The following is a 19,742-nucleotide window of genomic DNA, read 5'->3' as shown; positions in this document are numbered from 1 at the left end:
CTGGGAGTCAGTTCGAGGGGGCAGTTACCCGTGCAGGAGTTCGTAAGTCAACAGTCCAACACAGTACAATAACAATATTAAAAAAGTGCAAGGTGCAAAGATATTTTAAAATAATGTATTAACAGCGCCCCCGGCTTCCGCCTCAGGGGAAAGACATCGGTAGAGTCAGCGCGCAGCGCTGCTTACCGGATTAAGTAGTGTGGGAGGGCGGGAAGTGGCCAGCAGCTGCAGCGCTACCCCTCCCTCACCCAAGATGGCCGAACCCCTTCTCTCCAGGCGCCAGGAAGTAGAAGTGCGCACTGGGAGTCGGTTCGAGGGGGCAGTTACCCGTGCAGGAGTTCGTAAGTCAACAGTCCAACACAGTGCAATAACAATATTAAAAAAGTGCAAGGTGCAAAGATATTTTAAAATAATGTATTAACAGCGCCCCCGGCTTCCGCCTCAGGGGAAAGACATCGGTAGAGTCAGCGCGCAGCGCTGCTTACCGGATTAAGTAGTGTGGGAGGGCGGGAAGCGGCCAGCAGCTGCAGCGCTACCCCTCCCTCACCCAAGATGGCCGAACCCCTTCTCTCCAGGCGCCAGGAAGTAGAAGTGCGCACTGGGAGTCCGTTCGAGGGGGCAGTTACCCGTGCAGGAGTTCGTAAGTCAACAGTCCAACACAGTACAATAACAATATTAAAAAAGTGCAAGGTGCAAAGATATTTTCAAATAATGTATTAACAGCGCCCCCGGCTTCCGCCTCAGGGGAAAGACATCGGTAGAGTCAGCGCGCAGCGCTGCTTACCGGATTAAGTAGTGTGGGAGGGCGGGAAGCAGCCAGCAGCTGCAGCGCTACCCCTCCCTCACCCAAGATGGCCGAACCCCTTCTCTCCAGGCGCCAGGAAGTAGAAGTGCGCACTGGGAGTCGGTTCGAGGGGGCAGTTACCCGTGCAGGAGTTCGTAAGTCAACAGTCCAACACAGTACAATAACAATATTTAAAAAGTGCAAGGTGCAAAGGTATTTTAAAATAATGTATTAACAGCGCCCCCGGCTTCCGCCTCAGGGGAAAGACATCGGTAGAGTCAGCGCGCAGCGCTGCTTACCGGATTAAGTAGTGTGGGAGGGCGGGAAGCGGCCAGCAGCTGCAGCGCTACCCCTCCCTCACCCAAGATGGCCGAACCCCTTCTCTCCAGGCGCCAGGAAGTAGAAGTGCGCACTGGGAGTCGGTTCGAGGGGGCAGTTACCCGTGCAGGAGTTCGTAAGTCAACAGTCCAACACAGTACAATAACAATATTAAAAAAGTGCAAGGTGCAAAGATATTTTAAAATAATGTATTAACAGCGCCCCCGGCTTCCGCCTCAGGGGAACGACATCGGTAGAGACCCGAGCCGCTCTGGTCTGAGAACTGGACCTGTACATTGCACACCAATGGCTTGGCGTATGCTAGCCAAACAGGCACTGAAACTTCCGATGTATGGGCCGGTGCTGCCGATGTCACATCACCCGCACATAACGATAATGCAAGAAAAAATAAATGATGTCTTTACTCGGATAAATGGGTTTACGCACGATGATACATTTCCACATGATCAATTTATATCACAGACTAATATCTCCCTCGGCACGCATTGCACACCTCTGAAAATATTTGCGTACTTGCGCCTGTGAATGGCAATGAGGGAATTATACCCTTGATTTTTGGCCGAACCACAGCCACTGCAGACACTGCTGACGTCGCCTACACGCCGGCGTTTAGTAACACGTCTATACACTGTGGCCCAGAGGGAGTAGGCCAATGTTCAAAGTAAGCCACTACGGAGATGGGAAGAGGCAACTGGTATTTCTATTACACAGGAGAACTCGGACTTCAGCTGCTAACACAAAATTGTAATTTGCGTATAATGCACTTTAAATTTACAGATCAAGCATATTGTACACCGGAAAAACTGCACAAATATGGGCTGAGAGCAGATAGTGCAGACTTCTTACACATGGCATGGGCATGTCCACAGCTTCCAAAGTACTGGACAGAAGTGACAGATGCACTGACTCTTATGCTGGCAGAGCAGATACCTCATCAGCTGCTGACTTGCCTGTTGGGGATGTACAAGCTCGGGCTGGCCCAGAGATGTAAGTTCCTGGCTGTGGAATTGTTGCTACCCAAAGACCAATAGCCCCACGCTGGGGGAGCAGGAGCCCACCAAAGTACCGAAATTGGGTAGCTGGCATGACATATTGCAAAGAGACGCTTGATACATGTGTCGAAGAATTGCCGCAGGCCTCCAGACCTAGAGATGTTGGCTCCACACAAAATGATGCAGTAGATTAGTAGTATTCAAGTGTGTAGATTCTGTGTACCAGACGGGATGGGGCAATATGTAGACTGGGGGGGTTCAAGTACGACGCATGTTATTCCTGGAGACATGGGACTTGATGGGTGTAGCCACGAGGTATTTAGAAATGTAATGCATTTGGGAACATGTTCATGGTGAGGATGATATGTTAACCAGTGAAATACCATTGTACGCCGTTAGTTGTGGATTGCTGGTATCATTATTGCGCATGTTTGCATTGCCATCTTTCTGCTGACCTGAATAAATACAATAATAAAATAAAAAATAAAAAATAAGTTGCAGAGCTGCACTGCGCTGCGTTGCATGAATGGGAGAGAGATCGGTCCAGCACCAGATCTACTAACATGTGGCGCTGCTCTGTCTCTCCCTTCTCAGGCACCCTTTTGATGCCATGTACCAACACAGGTACCCGTGCATCACAGTGTCTGCTTTGTGTGAACTGTAGCTTTTTCGACTGAATGGATTTCCTTCTAGTCCAAAGACTATGTTTGAGGGTGTTTCCCAATTTTTCTATAGACTACAGCACAAATGCTGAGAGGGCAAAACAGGTATGAAGGAGGTGCAGGATTTTAGTGCAAATCTGTCAGCATCTCGTTGTGGATTTGCATCAAAACTCATATGAGTTTCGGTCAGAACAGCCATCCACCACCCATGGGAAGCCTCCTTGACAAAGTTAATGCACAGCAGCACAATGCACAATTCAGCTGCACTGGGCTGCACTGCACTGCGTCATTTAAAAGAATGAAGGGATGCACCGTATTTACACATATAGGACGCACCCCTGTTTTTTCCCTTGCGCTGAAAAAGCTGCCTAGCACAGGCATCCTTGCACCATGGTGCATGGGTGCCTCCATTACAGGGATGATTGTTTATTCCGCCGCCACTCACCAAACCAACGCCCCCCACCACCACCCTCAGCGCCTGGACCCCCATCAGCACCGAAGACACCACTCACGTCATGAACACGATCCACTCTGGCTCCCTTTCCGACCCACGCCCTCATCATATCTTCATCAAAGCTGACACCATCATTGCACCCCACCTCCGGAACATCATAAACAACTCCTTCCCAGAGAGCTGGAAGCATGCAGAGATCAACGCCCTGCTAAAGAAACCCACAGCCGACCCTAAAGACCTCAAGAACTTCCACCCCATCTCTCTCCTTCCCTTCCCGGCAAAAGTCATCGAGAAGACCATCAATAAACAGCCGACTACATTCCTTGACACAAACAACTCCCTCGACCCATCCCAGTCCGGATTTTGAGCCAACCAAAGCACCGAGACCGCCCTCATCGCAGCCACCAACGACATCAGGACCCTGCTTGACAATGGGGAAACAACAACTCTCATCATCCTAGACCTCTCAGCAGCCTTTGGTACCGTCTGCCACAGCACCCTTATAACCCACCTCCACGACACTGGTATCCAAGGAAAAGCCCTGGACTGGATCACCTCGTTCCTCTCCAACAGAACCCAGAGAGTCCGCCTCCTTCCCTTCCGCTCCGCAGCCACCGACATCATCTGCGGTGTACCCCAAGGCTCCTCGCTCAGCCCAACCCTCTTCAATATCTACATGAGCCCCTTCGCTTCCATCGCACGCAAACACAACCGTGTTGGACTTGGGCCTTCTGGCAGGGTCACCCCTGAACTTTTTGCCTTGAAATTATAGTGATCTCTGGTCTTTGCGCACTTTGACACTGTGGCGCAGTGTAAAGTGCGTGCTCTCCCTGAGTGCGTGTGTGAGATTGGCCTGCCCTCCCATAGGAATGCATGGGGAATGTCTGTGTCCCTGGTAGTTCCTGGTGCGTGAGGTGTGCATGGTCAAGTTTGGTATTTGTGAACTCGGGGGAGTGAATGCTGCGAGATGGTGTATGCCGCATGTATGTGTCTAGTAGGGAAGCGCCATTTCTAGACATGGCTGTACGTGTGCTGTGAGGGTGCTGGCATGTGATTGGCTGGAGCTGGCTGGGATGCCAGGCTCCAGGAAGTCTGGATGGGTCTGCCCGGTGGTGAGTGTGAGATTAGCATGAGTGATGTGTGGGAGGAGTGTACCTGTGTCCTGGATGGGCTGGGTTTTCCCCACACAATGCTGGCTCCGCCCCCCTGTGGTGTGACTGATGACCCAAGCCTCCCCAGTGAATGAAATGGGTGGTTGGGCCATCAAGAGTGCTCCAGAACCAGCTGCGACTGGTTTCTCCCCCACCCTGCACCTAAAGACAAAGGGAAAAGGTGTATAAAAGAGGGGCTGTGACCCCATGAAAATGTTCTTGTTCCCAACTTGAATCTGACCAGGGGCATGCTGCTGCTGGGGCCCGGGGGAAGGCTTGCCTCCCTGGGCCCTGCCCAGCCCCTGGACTCCTAATGGACTTTTGCTGGACTGTGGAATGCCCTAAAGCGCCTGGGAGCGCTTGTTCTTTGCCCTAGCGCTGTGGAGCGCTGTGTCTTGCTCTTATAGCGCCTGGAAGCGCTGGATTTCTACCTATAGCGCTTGGGAGCGCTTGATCAGCTGTTAGAGCGCTTGGGAGCGCTGTATTCTTGGAAGCCGGTGCCCACCCGGCATTGGCCCAGAGGTTGCCGCTGTTTTTGCCGAGCGAGTGCCCACCTCGCTTTATTGTTATTTGGAAACCGGAGCCCACCCGGCGTTTGCCCCGCTCCGTGACGAGTCTTGAGCCCCCTGGCAGGTGCCCACCCTGCCGGGGACATTGCCGCCGTTCGAGCGCGTGCCCACCGCGCTTTATGGTAATTAAGGCCGGTGCCCACCCGGCATTGCCCAGGACTTCACCGCCGCAGCCCGGAGTGTTTAGAAAACGTTGCCGGGCCGCTGCCAAGTGCGACCCGGAAGTGCTTGGCCGGCCGGCCAATCAGAGCGCGGCCGGCCGGAAGTCCCGCCCCCGCAGTCCGCGAAGGAGTGATGGCCGCCCGGGGATCCCGTGAGCTGGGGAGAGCCCCGGGCCAGCAAGGAAGCAGTCGCCGGATGTCGAGGGGCTCCCAGGACCAGGAGGGAGCCCCGGTGGGAGGAGAGCGCCGCCGAGCACCAGAGACCCGGTGAGTGCGTGCGGAAGGGAGGGGGCGTCGGGGCACTTTGCCGGTGCCCGCCCCTCCCCTCCAGAGCGAGGCTCGTTGTGTGCAGAGGCCCGTGGGGCCTCACCTAATGCCGAGTCCCCCGAGAGGGACTCCGCCTGTGTTCTGAGCCCGAGAGGCTCTTGGGCCCCATAACTGCTCCGAGTCCCCCGAGAGGGACTCTGCCTACTCTGCCTGTTGTCCCGAGTCCCCCGAGAGGGACTCCAACGTGCCCACATTTGTTTATTGAATCCTGAGAGGCTCAGAGCCCTGAGAGGGGCACCAGGCGCCCTAAGTGTTCCTGGGTCCCCCGTGAGGGACCCCCCTGCCTAGTGAGGCGGAATTCCTGTTGGAGAGCCTGAGAGAGGCTCAGAGGGACATTCTTTTTGTGCAAAGAGCCCAGCGAGGCTCAAAGGGGCCAGTTGGTTTGTTCAGAGCCTGAGAGGCTCCAACGTTGTCCCCACCAGCATTGCTCCCCAGTTGCCCAGCACTTTGTGGGCAACTGCAACGTTTAGGACCCTGACTTTGGGACACACGGCGTCCTAGCCCTAGAGAGGCCAGTTGGCCTGAGGGACATTTTGAGTGTTGGGCTACATGCACCCTGCGTATTGTGATTTCTTTGCTAATGTGATTTTGCGCAATTGTTCTTACACCTCTGAATGTATTGTTGATGCATCATGTGTTTTCCTCCTTTACACCTCTGAATGAATGTTATGCATTGCATCATGTGTTTTCCTCTTACACCCCTACAGGTATTGTGATACATAGGTGGTTGTTTTCTCCCTAGTACAGGTGGTGCTAGTGAGGTCCTGTTACCAGTAGTTACTGGTTGTGTGCTATTTTGTGCTAAAGTACATTTATATTTTACCTTCTAAGTGCTATTTCTGAAAGTGCTACTTCTGATTCCTGACAGTGGTCCAGGTGGCCCTGTCTTGTAAATATCCCCTTGTAAATTCTGCCCGTGCCTCTGGCACATTGTAAAGTGTGTGTTTTATCTAATGTGTTTTGGTGTAATACAAAGGCTATTTTTATATAACCTTGTGTGGAGTTTCCTTTGTGGTGGGCCTTTGGTGGTTGTTGCTGGGGTGCGTGCGCAAATACTTAGCCTACATCGCCTCCAAGTTTAGCCTTGCTGCTCGCGCCACGTTACCTAGAGGGTGAGTAGGGGTTATCTTGGCGTGTAACTCCCTTGCCCTGACTTGGGTGTGGTGGTCTCTGACTGACTTTGGCGAAAGCCCTGGCCAGCCGGGGATCCCATTTCCAACATTGGCGGCAAGCGGTGGGATAAGGATTTGTGTTTGCGTTGTACCACAGTAGCAGCTGGCTGCACCACAAAACTCTGCATTTTAGATAAAAACATTTTGGGGATTATTGTTTAAGTTTGCTGAAAATGTCATTTCTGTGGAAATGTGTTTCTTGTGCACTTTGAGTTAGGTGTCCCTAGCTCGGGAGGGTAGATCATCCCCCTAAGTGCAGTGTGTTTTCTGGATTCACCAGAAGGGTGGGATCCAGTGGTGGCAGCATAAGTGTGTCCAGTGCATGTGTCCCCCGTCCCTGCCCTGGAGTAATGGTACCTGTGTCAAGTGTGGTCAGGTTGAGAAGTCAGGGGTGGTAGAAACTGCCTTACCAGTCTGGGGAGGGGTGTGTGTGGATGAATGGTGTGTGGCACTGGACGTGTTTGTGAGTTCTCAGGATGGGGAGCTTGCTGAATGCTTGTGTACTCGTGTTTTGCTCAGATATTTAAGTCCTGTGTGTTGAACTTTTCCCAAGAACGTCTGCAGATAGTGGAGCCTGCTTTTTGATTTCTGTGGTCTGTTGAGAGACAGAATTTTGGAGTTGGTAATGTTCTGGGAGGAGAGAGGCATAGGGGATGGAGTGATTCCAAAAGGAGTGTCTGAGGTGTCTTCCAGCCCAGCGTGGTGGAAGAGGTTCAGTGTAGCCCAGCTAGGTCTCGGTGTAGGGGCTCACGTCCTGTCTCAAGAGGAGAAGGAGTGGGTGGGACTGCATGTCTCCAGGTGCCCGAAACCCAGTGTCAGGGCCTGGAATGTTTCTGAAGGGAACATCAGGTCGGGGGCCTAGGCTGTACCAATAGGTCATTTGAGGAGGATCTTCCAGAGTGTCTGGAGAACGTGGAACCTCTGTAACCAGGGTTCCAGTAGTTCTGGTGTCTGGCAGTACCGCTCCAGTTGGGAGGGTGCAGAAGTCCAGATGGAGGGGTGCGAGGGGGATAGGTTCCCCAGTGGAAGAGCCAGTGGGTCAGGGGCCAGCCAGAAGGGTTGTGTCGCCAGTGAGTGACCATGGTGATGCCACTTCTGTCCCGAGTGTCAGGCAGACTTGTACACGACACATTAGTTATGTGTCACCCTCAAGGAAGTCCTGGTGCGCCAGGCATCTGACCAAAGGGGTACGTCCCTTGGTTGGGGAGCCAGTAGCCGGTGTTTCCGGATCTGGACGTAAGGGCAACTGTATGTAGTGTCCTGAAGTTACAAGAGGGAACTCCTGCCTGAAGAGAAGGAACCGGGTAAGCTGTATGGGGTATTGACCTGCAGTGGTTGCCTTGCTGCTGAAGGAGGAGAGAAAGTCTTAGATTTTTGTTTTCAACTTGTAGAAGTCCTGGTGCGCCAGGCATCTAACCAAAGGGTAGCGTCCCTAGGTTAGGGAGCCAGGTTCAGGTGTTGCCTGTCCTGGACGGCAGGGCGACTGTAGCCAGTGTCCTGGCCGGTTTGTCTTCTAGGGGTACCCCTGTGAACACAGGTGGGGCTCATCTTAAGTGAAGAGACCCTGTGTTTCCCAGAAGGGGTGGTACAGGCCTAGCAGGGATCTTTAGGGTTCTTGGCTGAGTGTTGTGGTACTACTCTGAGAGCAGGTGGGGCCTACCTTAAGTGGAGGGACCCTGTTCTACAGTGGGAGGGTGCAGAACTCTGGAAGGGGGTCAGAGGGAGTCTGACCCCGGTGCATCCGGTGAATTTGAATCCCAGGTGGTAAACCAGTTAAGGGAGCTGTGAATCTGTCATGACCAGCCTGGTGTCCTGTAGGCACCGCACTGAGCCGCGTCTGCCTTCGGCCGCACAGTCTATGCCGCTCGCCGTCCCCGTCTCGACGCGGTCCGCGAGCCGCCGCCTGCGCCGCATCTGGCAACCCGCAAAGTGCAACGCCTTACTACACCGTTCTTGTGCTGGTCTGACCGTGGTCACTGCTGCTGAGGAAGTCAGGTCCTAAACTGGTGGGAGAGTTGTGTTCTGGAGGGTGCTTCAGAAGTAGAGGTAGGGTGGGGCATTCTTGCCCGTGACCTCTGGTCAGCCTGAGGGTGCGGACCCTAGGTTGAAGGATCAGTGGTAGTTTGGAACTACACTGAGAAAGGGAGTGGAGAATGGCTATTGTAGGCCAGGGGTTACTACCCCCCACTCTGTGGATGGGCATGGACCAGTGGTATCTGGGTGGCCTAGGGCCTGGTCCTAGCCGTGGACAGCTAAGGAGTACCAGTGGGGTAGCCTAGTTGGGCCTGTGTTTTTTTTTAAGGATGTGCTTGTCTTATGGATCAACTTGGCGTAGAACCGGAGGGTGTCCCTGCAGTGCGGGCCCGCGTCCGTGTTCTATCGCCCCAAGCAGGGAAGTCCATCACGGTGGTGATTGGCCTACCCTGCGTTTTGGCTGGAAGGGGGTCGTGTTGGACTTGGGCCTTCTGGCAGGGTCACCCCTGAACTTTTTGCCTTGAAATTATAGTGATCTCTGGTCTTTGCGCACTTTGACACTGTGGCGCAGTGTAAAGTGCGTGCTCTCCCTGAGTGCGTGTGTGAGATTGGCCTGCCCTCCCATAGGAATGCATGGGGAATGTCTGTGTCCCTGGTAGTTCCTGGTGCGTGAGGTGTGCATGGTCAAGTTTGGTATGTGTGAACTCGGGGGAGTGAATGCTGCGAGATGGTGTATGCCGCATGTATGTGTCTAGTAGGGAAGCGCCATTTCTAGACATGGCTGTACGTGTGCTGTGAGGGTGCTGGCGTGTGATTGGCTGGAGCTGGCTGGGATGCCAGGCTCCAGGAAGTCTGGATGGGTCTGCCCGGTGGTGAGTGTGAGATTAGCATGAGTGATGTGTGGGAGGAGTGTACCTGTGTCCTGGATGGGCTGGGTTTTCCCCACACAATGCTGGCTCCGCCCCCCTGTGGTGTGACTGATGACCCAAGCCTCCCCAGTGAATGAAATGGGTGGTTGGGCCATCAAGAGTGCTCCAGAACCAGCTGCGACTGGTTTCTCCCCCACCCTGCACCTAAAGACAAAGGGAAAAGGTGTATAAAAGAGGGGCTGTGACCCCATGAAAATGTTCTTGTTCCCAACTTGAATCTGACCAGGGGCATGCTGCTGCTGGGGCCCGGGGGAAGGCTTGCCTCCCTGGGCCCTGCCCAGCCCCTGGACTCCTAATGGACTTTTGCTGGACTGTGGAATGCCCTAAAGCGCCTGGGAGCGCTTGTTCTTTGCCCTAGCGCTGTGGAGCGCTGTGTCTTGCTCTTATAGCGCCTGGAAGCGCTGGATTTCTACCTATAGCACTTGGGAGCGCTTGATCAGCTGTTAGAGCGCTTGGGAGCGCTGTATTCTTGGAAGCCGGTGCCCACCCGGCATTGGCCCAGAGGTTGCCGCTGTTTTTGCCGAGCGAGTGCCCACCTCGCTTTATTGTTATTTGGAAACCGGAGCCCACCCGGCGTTTGCCCCGCTCCGTGACGAGTCTTGAGCCCCCTGGCAGGTGCCCACCCTGCCGGGGACATTGCCGCCGTTCGAGCGCGTGCCCACCGCGCTTTATGGTAATTAAGGCCGGTGCCCACCCGGCATTGCCCAGGACTTCACCGCCGCAGCCCGGAGTGTTTAGAAAACGTTGCCGGGCCGCTGCCAAGTGCGACCCGGAAGTGCTTGGCCGGCCGGCCAATCAGAGCGCGGCCGGCCGGAAGTCCCGCCCCCGCAGTCCGCGAAGGAGTGATGGCCGCCCGGGGATCCCGTGAGCTGGGGAGAGCCCCGGGCCAGCAAGGAAGCAGTCGCCGGATGTCGAGGGGCTCCCAGGACCAGGAGGGAGCCCCGGTGGGAGGAGAGCGCCGCCGAGCACCAGAGACCCGGTGAGTGCGTGCGGAAGGGAGGGGGCGTCGGGCACTTTGCCGGTGCCCGCCCCTCCCCTCCAGAGCGAGGCTCGTTGTGTGCAGAGGCCCGTGGGGCCTCACCTAATGCCGAGTCCCCCGAGAGGGACTCCGCCTGTGTTCTGAGCCCGAGAGGCTCTTGGGCCCCATAACTGCTCCGAGTCCCCCGAGAGGGACTCTGCCTACTCTGCCTGTTGTCCCGAGTCCCCCGAGAGGGACTCCAACGTGCCCACATTTGTTTATTGAATCCTGAGAGGCTCAGAGCCCTGAGAGGGGCACCAGGCGCCCTAAGTGTTCCTGGGTCCCCCGTGAGGGACCCCCCTGCCTAGTGAGGCGGAATTCCTGTTGGAGAGCCTGAGAGAGGCTCAGAGGGACATTCTTTTTGTGCAAAGAGCCCAGCGAGGCTCAAAGGGGCCAGTTGGTTTGTTCAGAGCCTGAGAGGCTCCAACGTTGTCCCCACCAGCATTGCTCCCCAGTTGCCCAGCACTTTGTGGGCAACTGCAACGTTTAGGACCCTGACTTTGGGACACACGGCGTCCTAGCCCTAGAGAGGCCAGTTGGCCTGAGGGACATTTTGAGTGTTGTGCTACATGCACCCTGCGTATTGTGATTTCTTTGCTAATGTGATTTTGCGCAATTGTTCTTACACCTCTGAATGTATTGTTGATGCATCATGTGTTTTCCTCCTTTACACCTCTGAATGAATGTTATGCATTGCATCATGTGTTTTCCTCTTACACCCCTACAGGTATTGTGATACATAGGTGGTTGTTTTCTCCCTAGTACAGGTGGTGCTAGTGAGGTCCTGTTACCAGTAGTTACTGGTTGTGTGCTATTTTGTGCTAAAGTACATTTATATTTTACCTTCTAAGTGCTATTTCTGAAAGTGCTACTTCTGATTCCTGACAGTGGTCCAGGTGGCCCTGTCTTGTAAATATCCCCTTGTAAATTCTGCCCGTGCCTCTGGCACATTGTAAAGTGTGTGTTTTATCTAATGTGTTTTGGTGTAATACAAAGGCTATTTTTATATAACCTTGTGTGGAGTTTCCTTTGTGGTGGGCCTTTGGTGGTTGTTGCTGGGGTGCGTGCGCAAATACTTAGCCTACATCGCCTCCAAGTTTAGCCTTGCTGCTCGCGCCACGTTACCTAGAGGGTGAGTAGGGGTTATCTTGGCGTGTAACTCCCTTGCCCTGACTTGGGTGTGGTGGTCTCTGACTGACTTTGGCGAAAGCCCTGGCCAGCCGGGGATCCCATTTCCAACAAACCTCAACATCATCTCCTATGCCGACGAGACCCAGCTGATACTCTCCCTCACCAAGGACCCAGCTACCACCAAAGCCAACTTCCAGTAAGGAATGAAAGAAGTCGCACAATGGATGAAGCTCAGTCGTGTGAAACTGAACTCAGACAAGAAGGAGGTCCTCATCCTCGGACACTCCCCATCCGCCTGGGATGACTCCTGGTGGCCCACAGCGTTGGGCACCACACCGACACCCACAGACCACGCACGCAACCTAGGATTCATCTTGGACTCCTCACTCTCGATGACCAAACAAGTCAACAACATCTCATCCTCATGCTTCAACACCCTGCGCATGCTCCGAAAAATCTTCCGGTGGATCCCCACCGATGCCAGAAAGACGGTCACCCAGGCCCTCGTCACCAGCCGACTGGACTACGGGAACGCCCTATACGCAGGAACCACAGCCAAACTTCAGAAAGGACTTCAGCGCATACAGAACGCCTCCGCACGACTCATCCTCGACATCCCTCGCCACAGCCACATATCTGCCCACCTGAGAAACCTGCACTGGCTCCCCGTCAGCAAAAGGATCACGTTCAGGCTCCTCACCCACGCACACAAAGCGCTCCACGACATGGGCCCTTAATACCTCAACAACAGCCTCACCTTCTACAGTCCGACCCGCCAGCTCAGCTCCGCCAGCCTCGCCCTCGCCACCATCCCACGGATTCGCAGACCAGCACCGGAAGAAGATCGTTCTCCTACCTGGCCACCAAGACTTGGAACTCCCTCCCCATCCACCTATGTATGACCCAGGACCATCTCACCTTCAGGAAACACCTCAAGACCTGGCTATTCGAGCAGTAACAGCACCCCATCTCCCTTCAGCGCCTTGAGACCCTCAGGGGTGAGTATCGTGCTCTTTAAATGCATTGATTGATTGATTGATTGATTGTTTATGTGCAGGAAGGGGCACCTTTGTCAACATAAACAATTTTTAATGGCAATTTGCTCCTTCTGTGTGTGCTGCAGAATGTGGCACACACAGAAAGAGAAAGAAACAAGGAGAAATAAAAGTATTTTTCGAGTTGCGCCATTGTAACGCCGCCCTTTCAATGGCGTTAGTTTTTGGCGCTGCCTCAGACTGACTATTTCATGTAAATCTGGGGCCGCGTCAAAAAGCAATGGGTGTTGCCCGGGTCCACCCACAGCAACACCCGCTGCAGTCTCCTTTGACACAAAAAACTGCACCAATGGGCATGATATTTACTAGTTGGTGTTAAGCCATACAAAGTGCATTAGTGCTGCCTTGTAAATATGGCAAAGGGATCTGCGCCACCGGAGCGTCGTAAAAAGTGATGCTCTGGTGGGGCAATCCCCTTGTAACTATGCCCCCGTGTGTTACAAATTAATCCATCATAAACAATGATTTGCATTGGAGTGTAAATCCCACCACAAAGCTTTGCATCGAATATGTGTTTAAAAATTATTGCAAACCTGATGAAAAGTGTTTTCAAATCTGGGCCCAAGTTTTTGGAAAGGCCTCTTTGTTAATTTTCAAGATTGTGGAGCACACGGAGAGGTTTTAGTTGATGCAGGTGTAGAATAGATGGATCCATTGTTTGGTGACATTCTGTAAATGAGCAGACCTGTAATGGAGAGGATATTTTCTCTGATTTTTTTGCTCATGTTTGTGGGCGTCTTCTGTGTGATGCAGTTAATATGAACTTATCCAGACCCTTAACAAGGAAAATGTGTTTTTAGAGAATGGCTCCCAGCAGTGACATGAAGGGAAGGGCACAATGTAGTGAGGGTTTGATACCAGAATATCATGTGCTGAAAATAACTTGCTATAAATATATTTTATTTTATTAAATATTCTTTACTTGCTGTGGAAAATACTACTTTGTGTGCATATGCGCTTCTTGTGAAGAGCAGAATTCTGTCTCTCACTGTGAAGCCAGCCAATGGCAGAACCGGTCTGTCTACTTTACCCACGCTGTATGCTGTTGTGGGTGGAAGAGAACTGTGCATGACACATCAGCAGACCAATGGATGAAGAGGGCTTACTAGAAGTACCTAGTAGAGTAATAGAAGGCTCTGTATTTTCTTTTCCTTGATTTTTTTGTTTGAATCTTTTTATTGCATGTTTTGCTAGTAATATAGTACATGAACTTCTTACAGGACAATACAACAAGAGACATATCTCCCACTTCCGGTTACAAGCGCAGTTAACTATCAACACCCCCTTGCTGTACAGGTCTCCTAGTGTGTGTAGTTCAGCCGCATGCCAGGTGGCAAACTCAACTCCATATGTAAGAATGGCATGCCTAGGTGTAGACTAGCAGCTGAAAAGGGCTTCCTCAGATAACATCTTCAACTGCGGGCAAGACGTGCTTAATAGGTTTTATGAAACTTATCTGGCAAGTGCCTGGAATGTGAGCAGTATTTCTTCTTAAGTGAGCGGCTCATCCAGTTCCCCCGTTATTCTGGGGTAATGCGCGGTAGTTCTAGCGTTGAAGGAAACAAGCAGATTTCGGCCTGGGTAGTTGCGGTGGATGACAGCTATAGATCTGTGTAGTGTCTTGTATGCTCGATGTCTATCCTTTTGCATATTAATCAAAGTATGTGGAGACACCTCCAAAAATCTACCTTAAGTATTGAGTACTCTACTAACAGGAACTTTGCATATCAAATAAAATAAATTACTTGCACTAGCATGCGTGCCAACAATAGAAGTAGCAAATTATTATAACTTATTACAAAAAGCAAAAACTAATAATGCGGTAGAAGGATGGCATAATGCCTTCCAGGCCACAATAGGGTAGAGGGCAACCATCACTGCACAAATGTATACAGTTAATAAAAAAAGAACAGAGTGGAACAATCTCTAACCAAAATAGAGCCAAAACTGAATAAACAAACAATTAATATGTACAAATACCTCCACCAAAAAACAAGGATGTATTCAAATATCCAAGGTCTAAAATACATAGATCTAATAGCAAAATCTATTCTTTAATATAAAACAAATAGCAAACATTAATAACATATCAAACACACAAAGTATTTTTTTATATTGGTTAAATTATGTCATAAATGTTCTATATAGGTCAATATGACATCATATAAAATAACTAATAAAAAAATAAAATTCACAAATAGACATTGCCCACCCTCAATAATGTTGAAAACCATTTACGGTTGTGTAGCTGTAGAATATCTTCGAAATAGATTAAATGAAAAACAATCCAAGGCAAAAATATTCCATGTAGTAACAAAATACCACAAAAAAAGGAAAAATACAACGGTAGGAAACAAAATCCAGCACAGCAATACTCTCGATAACAAAACTATAAAAACCTGAACAAATTTAACTTTAAAAAACGCTCCTACAACCTGATCAAAAAGAGGAAATGTATAGCAACTTGTTTTAGAACTAGAAACAACAATTTCCTTTAAATAACATTGCATTGTAATAACATTCAATCGTAAATAATCACAGAATCACTACCCTACGTAAACAACACATAACTTTCTTAAAAATGGTCAAATAACACTTTTACAAATACATTAACACTACCACTAACTTAACACTACCTTAAAACTAACATAAAAGTAATTAAAAGTAAACTTACAGGAATGTAAATGAAGCAGCTCCCAACTGCGAGGTTCTGTCTCCACAAATGACCCAAACAACGAAGTAGCTAGTTCAAAAAGTGATTAAAGAAAAACAAAATGGAGGCATAATTAAAACAAAATTAGAACTAACTCCCCATAAGAATGAATGGAAAATTAGAACTAACTCCACATAAGAATGAATGGAAAATAATAAAAAATGTTTTGGAAATATATAAAAATGTGTTGTATATTTTTTTTTACATTTTTAAATATACATGAAAATTGTATATTATACATTAATTATAGTATTACTAAAATTTTGAATATAATAACTAATGTATATTAAAAAATATGTTTATTACATACACTCTTTATTTCCCAATATTATACAAATGATAAAAAACATATATGTACTTTGCAAAATATAAATAAAAAAACTAACAACTAAATTTTAGATTATTAAATTAAAATTTAATATGCTATATAATAAAACGTAATGCACAAAAATGTACAATGCATTTATATTACAACTACTGCACTTTTATAAATCATGATACAAAAATGTAATAAAAGTTAAAGTCAAATAGTTAATTTTTTGCAATAAAAAATACTAAACAATACAAAAGATACTGTATATTAATGTTTAAATTATACGATTTTACTTTACCATCATATATGCATACCAAAAAAATTGTAAAATGTTTAAGAACTGTCAAATAAATTTTTACATCAATGTAATAAAATATAATTTGTTAAACATATCTAAATAAATGTTTCACTATCCTAATAAAGTATGAAAAAACAAAAAGTTGTATTATTTTTTTAATATTGTAATAAAATGTAAAATATTTTAAATGTCATAATTTACTATTCTAACTCCAAATCCAATGAAAATCAGGGAAAGTGCTGGATATTAAACCATAATAATTTACCATTCTCCAAATCTGGATGGTACACCATAATAATTTATTATTCTAACTCCAAATCCAATGAAACTCGGTGAAAGTGCTGGATATTAAGCCAGAATAGTTTACTTTTCTAACTCCAAATCAATGAAAATAAGGGAAAGTGCTGGATGGTAAGCCATAAAAATGTACTATTCTAACTGCAAATTCAATTAAACTCAGGGAACATGCAGGATATTAAACCGTAGTAATTTACTATTCTAACTCCAAATCCAATTAAATTCAGGGAAATTATTAGATATTAAAGCATAATAATTTACTATTCTAACTCCAAATCCAATGAAACTCAGGGAAAGTGCTGGATATTAAACCATAATAATTTAATATTCTAACTCCAAATCCAAAAAACCTCAGGGATAGTGTTGGATATTTAACCATAATAATTTACTATTCTAACTCCAAATCCAATAAAACTTAGGGATAGTGTTGGATATTTAACCATAATAATTTGCTATTCTAACTCCAAATCCATATAAACAATAAATATTTAATATACACTCTTTCATTTACATTATTAAAACATGTATATCCCTAAAACTACACATAAGAAATGTATAGAAATGTTCTTTCTACATTAAAATTAAAAACAAATTAAATGAAAAAACAAATCTTTATTATTTTTTTCCAAATTTAAAATATAATTATTATTTTTATATTAAAATATGTAATTAATAATTAAATAAATATCAAAACATTTATAATATTTACAAAATATTTCCAAATATATTGTAAATATTATAAACATATAATATTTATCTACATTTACATTATATTTTTTATCAATTTCTCTAAAAAATTTACATTAATATATTTTAACGTCTAACAAATATATTATTTTCCTGTATTTCATAATTTAGGGGTCTATTACGATGGCAGGCGTAGTTTGTCCCCCCGCCATCTCCCCGGGAAATGGAACCGCCTGCTATGTGTGCAATGGTCCTGCATGTGCAATTAGGATGCGCCCGCCACTGTGGCGGGCGCATCCTGCATTTTTTGCATTGCGGTGGGCGGTGCTGTCAACAGCACCCACTGCATTGCAGAAAGGCATCAACACAACGTGGCAGGCACCAGGCGGTGCCTGCCACCTCATGCATGCAAATGCAGGGGGGTACCATAGGCACCCCCCATGTTTCTCCCCAAACCCCAACATCCTGGGGCTCACAACAGACCCCCCCAACTGCAAAAACCACATTCCTTCCCGCAGCCACGGAAAGGCTGGTTCCCGCAGTCATTGTATTATGGATGGCGGTGTCTAGCAGACACCGCCAGCATATTTAACCCTTTTCCGCCTCGGCGACTCATCGACCGGGCAGAAAAGCGGTGGACGGTCTTCCGGTCTGCTGCCGTACCCACGCCAACATAATATGGCGGGGTAAATGGGAGGCGGGTGGGGGATTATGTCAGGCGGATCGCCACCGCCATGTGGGCAGTGGCGATCCGCCCGACATAGTAATAGACCCCTACATTTGTAGATTTCAAATATAAAATTAATTAATTACCATATTTTTCCCAAAAACTGATTTATTTTTTAAATTAAAAATATTTTAAAATATTAAACAAAATTTACGAATTTGATTATTTTTTAATACCAAATGATCTATTACATTTTAAATTCAGATTTTTGCAAAATTTATAATTTCTAATTTTAAATTATACATTTCAAATTAATTTTTTTCTAAATTCTAATTATTATTATAAACATTTTGACACATTTTAAAATGACTACCCACCCTTATCCCCCAAAAACCCAACATCCCGATCCTAAAATGTATACCAATTTAAGCAATTTAATACATTTTATATTTATATACATTTTTAAATTACTACCCACCCTGATACACTATAAACCAAACATCCGCTCCTAAAATATTTACAAATTGTTTAAATTTAATAAATTAAAAATAACATTTTTAAATTACTACTCACCCTTAATCCCCTATCAAATCAACATCCCGCTCCTAAAATGTTACTTTTATTCTTTACATACAAATTTTAGAAATTGGACAATATAACATAAAATAACTATTAAACAACAAAATAAAATTCACATCATAAACATTAAATAAAAATTATTTACATCAATGTTTTTTACATCTATATTTTAACATCGATATTTAACACTAACAATATTTTGACACAACTAACAAATCAATATTTTTACATATATAATAATTACATCGATATTTAAAACAAACAATATTCTTACCTCGATATTTATGTATGTCAACATTTTCCCGTCGTTATTCTTGCTCTGCACCCAAACATAGGTATTAACCAACCAGTACATTGTGTATAATCCATTCCTCTGTGATTGGTGCATATGGAGGGACTGGCAATCACTGTGGGTCATATGTTATTATAAAATAAAGTAACTGAAATGCAGTATTACATATGTTCATTTGTAGGATCATAGCAAGGAGGTCAAGGGAGAAATGGGACAGTGTAGTATTAACTCATTCAAACCGTGAAAACAGTGTAACCACCAGCATCCTCCCCACATATTCGTTATCAGAACTTCCAATAATTATTCCCCCTGTAATTCAGGAAGACAGTGACAGCTCTTCTTGTCTAGCACACCCCCACTCATTGTTACCCACCTCCTCTCTCCCTTCTGTCAATCTTTTCAGCAAAGTATCTTGACTCTTGCCCTTCTGTTCAGCGCTCTGCTGTTTCTCTGCCGCTTGTCCTGCTTACATGCTCAGACTTAGATGCAATGTCATTACAATAAGTTATTTCAAAGGGAATGGAGAGTCACATATTTCACCAGCCTGTCAGTCAGAGATAATGATTTCTCTAAGTAGAGGCCAGTGATGCAGTTGACATTGACATAAATCTTTCCTGTACTTGGAAATGAAATTTTGGCAGCAACGGGTTTCAGGATGAAGGGGACGTAAACCTGCATCCAGGCTTCTGTCCATCTGTTTTCCATTTGTTCAGTCCCTTGACACTCTGTGAATCCCTATCTGTACTATATGACATTATCTATGTTGTGTGGGGCAGTGTATGTGTGTATGAATGTCTGTAGGCAGTATCTTAGCTTCAGGGTGCTGGTTCGTGGATATAGGTACTTGGCATGCCTTGGCATCTTTCTAGTAGTGCCTCCAATCCTAAACATCTGTTGGACCCCTGTTCTTCATACTGTTCTGTCTCTTCCTTGATTTATACCTACATCCCTCTCTTCCTCCCTCTGTTCTTCACCTGCAGCCTTATGTTCTTGCCTGTGTCCCTCCTCTGGAAGGAGCACATACACATACTTTTATTTATAAACTACTGCTTGCTTCTATAGTTGAAAAAATCATGACATTTAATCCTTACTCGCTCCCTCACTTGTCTTCCTTTCTTTCCTCCCTCCGGTCACATCTAGCACTTTTAAACAGCCATCCCACAGCATTAAGCATTCAA

At 47.2% G+C, this 19,742-nt stretch overlaps 1 long non-coding RNA gene across 1 annotated transcript in view; it reads right to left on the bottom strand.

Annotated features, from left to right (window-relative positions):
• The window catches only part of LOC144822042 (uncharacterized), a 242,591-nt gene extending 223,531 nt beyond the window's left edge, over window positions 1-19,060 (bottom strand). The window contains exons 1-2 of the long non-coding RNA XR_013608535.1: window positions 18,938-19,060; window positions 18,547-18,679 (exon numbers count right to left, since the gene is read on the bottom strand). This is a non-coding gene — a long non-coding RNA (uncharacterized LOC144822042). The remainder of the gene's footprint in view (window positions 1-18,546; window positions 18,680-18,937) is intronic.
• Window positions 19,061-19,742: the final 682 nt, after the last annotated feature.

This window comes from Lissotriton helveticus, chromosome 3_1 (assembly GCF_964261635.1).
Source record: "Lissotriton helveticus chromosome 3_1, aLisHel1.1, whole genome shotgun sequence".
Lineage (NCBI taxonomy): Eukaryota > Metazoa > Chordata > Amphibia > Caudata > Salamandridae > Lissotriton > Lissotriton helveticus.
This window is presented reverse-complemented; position numbering and strand designations above follow the sequence as displayed.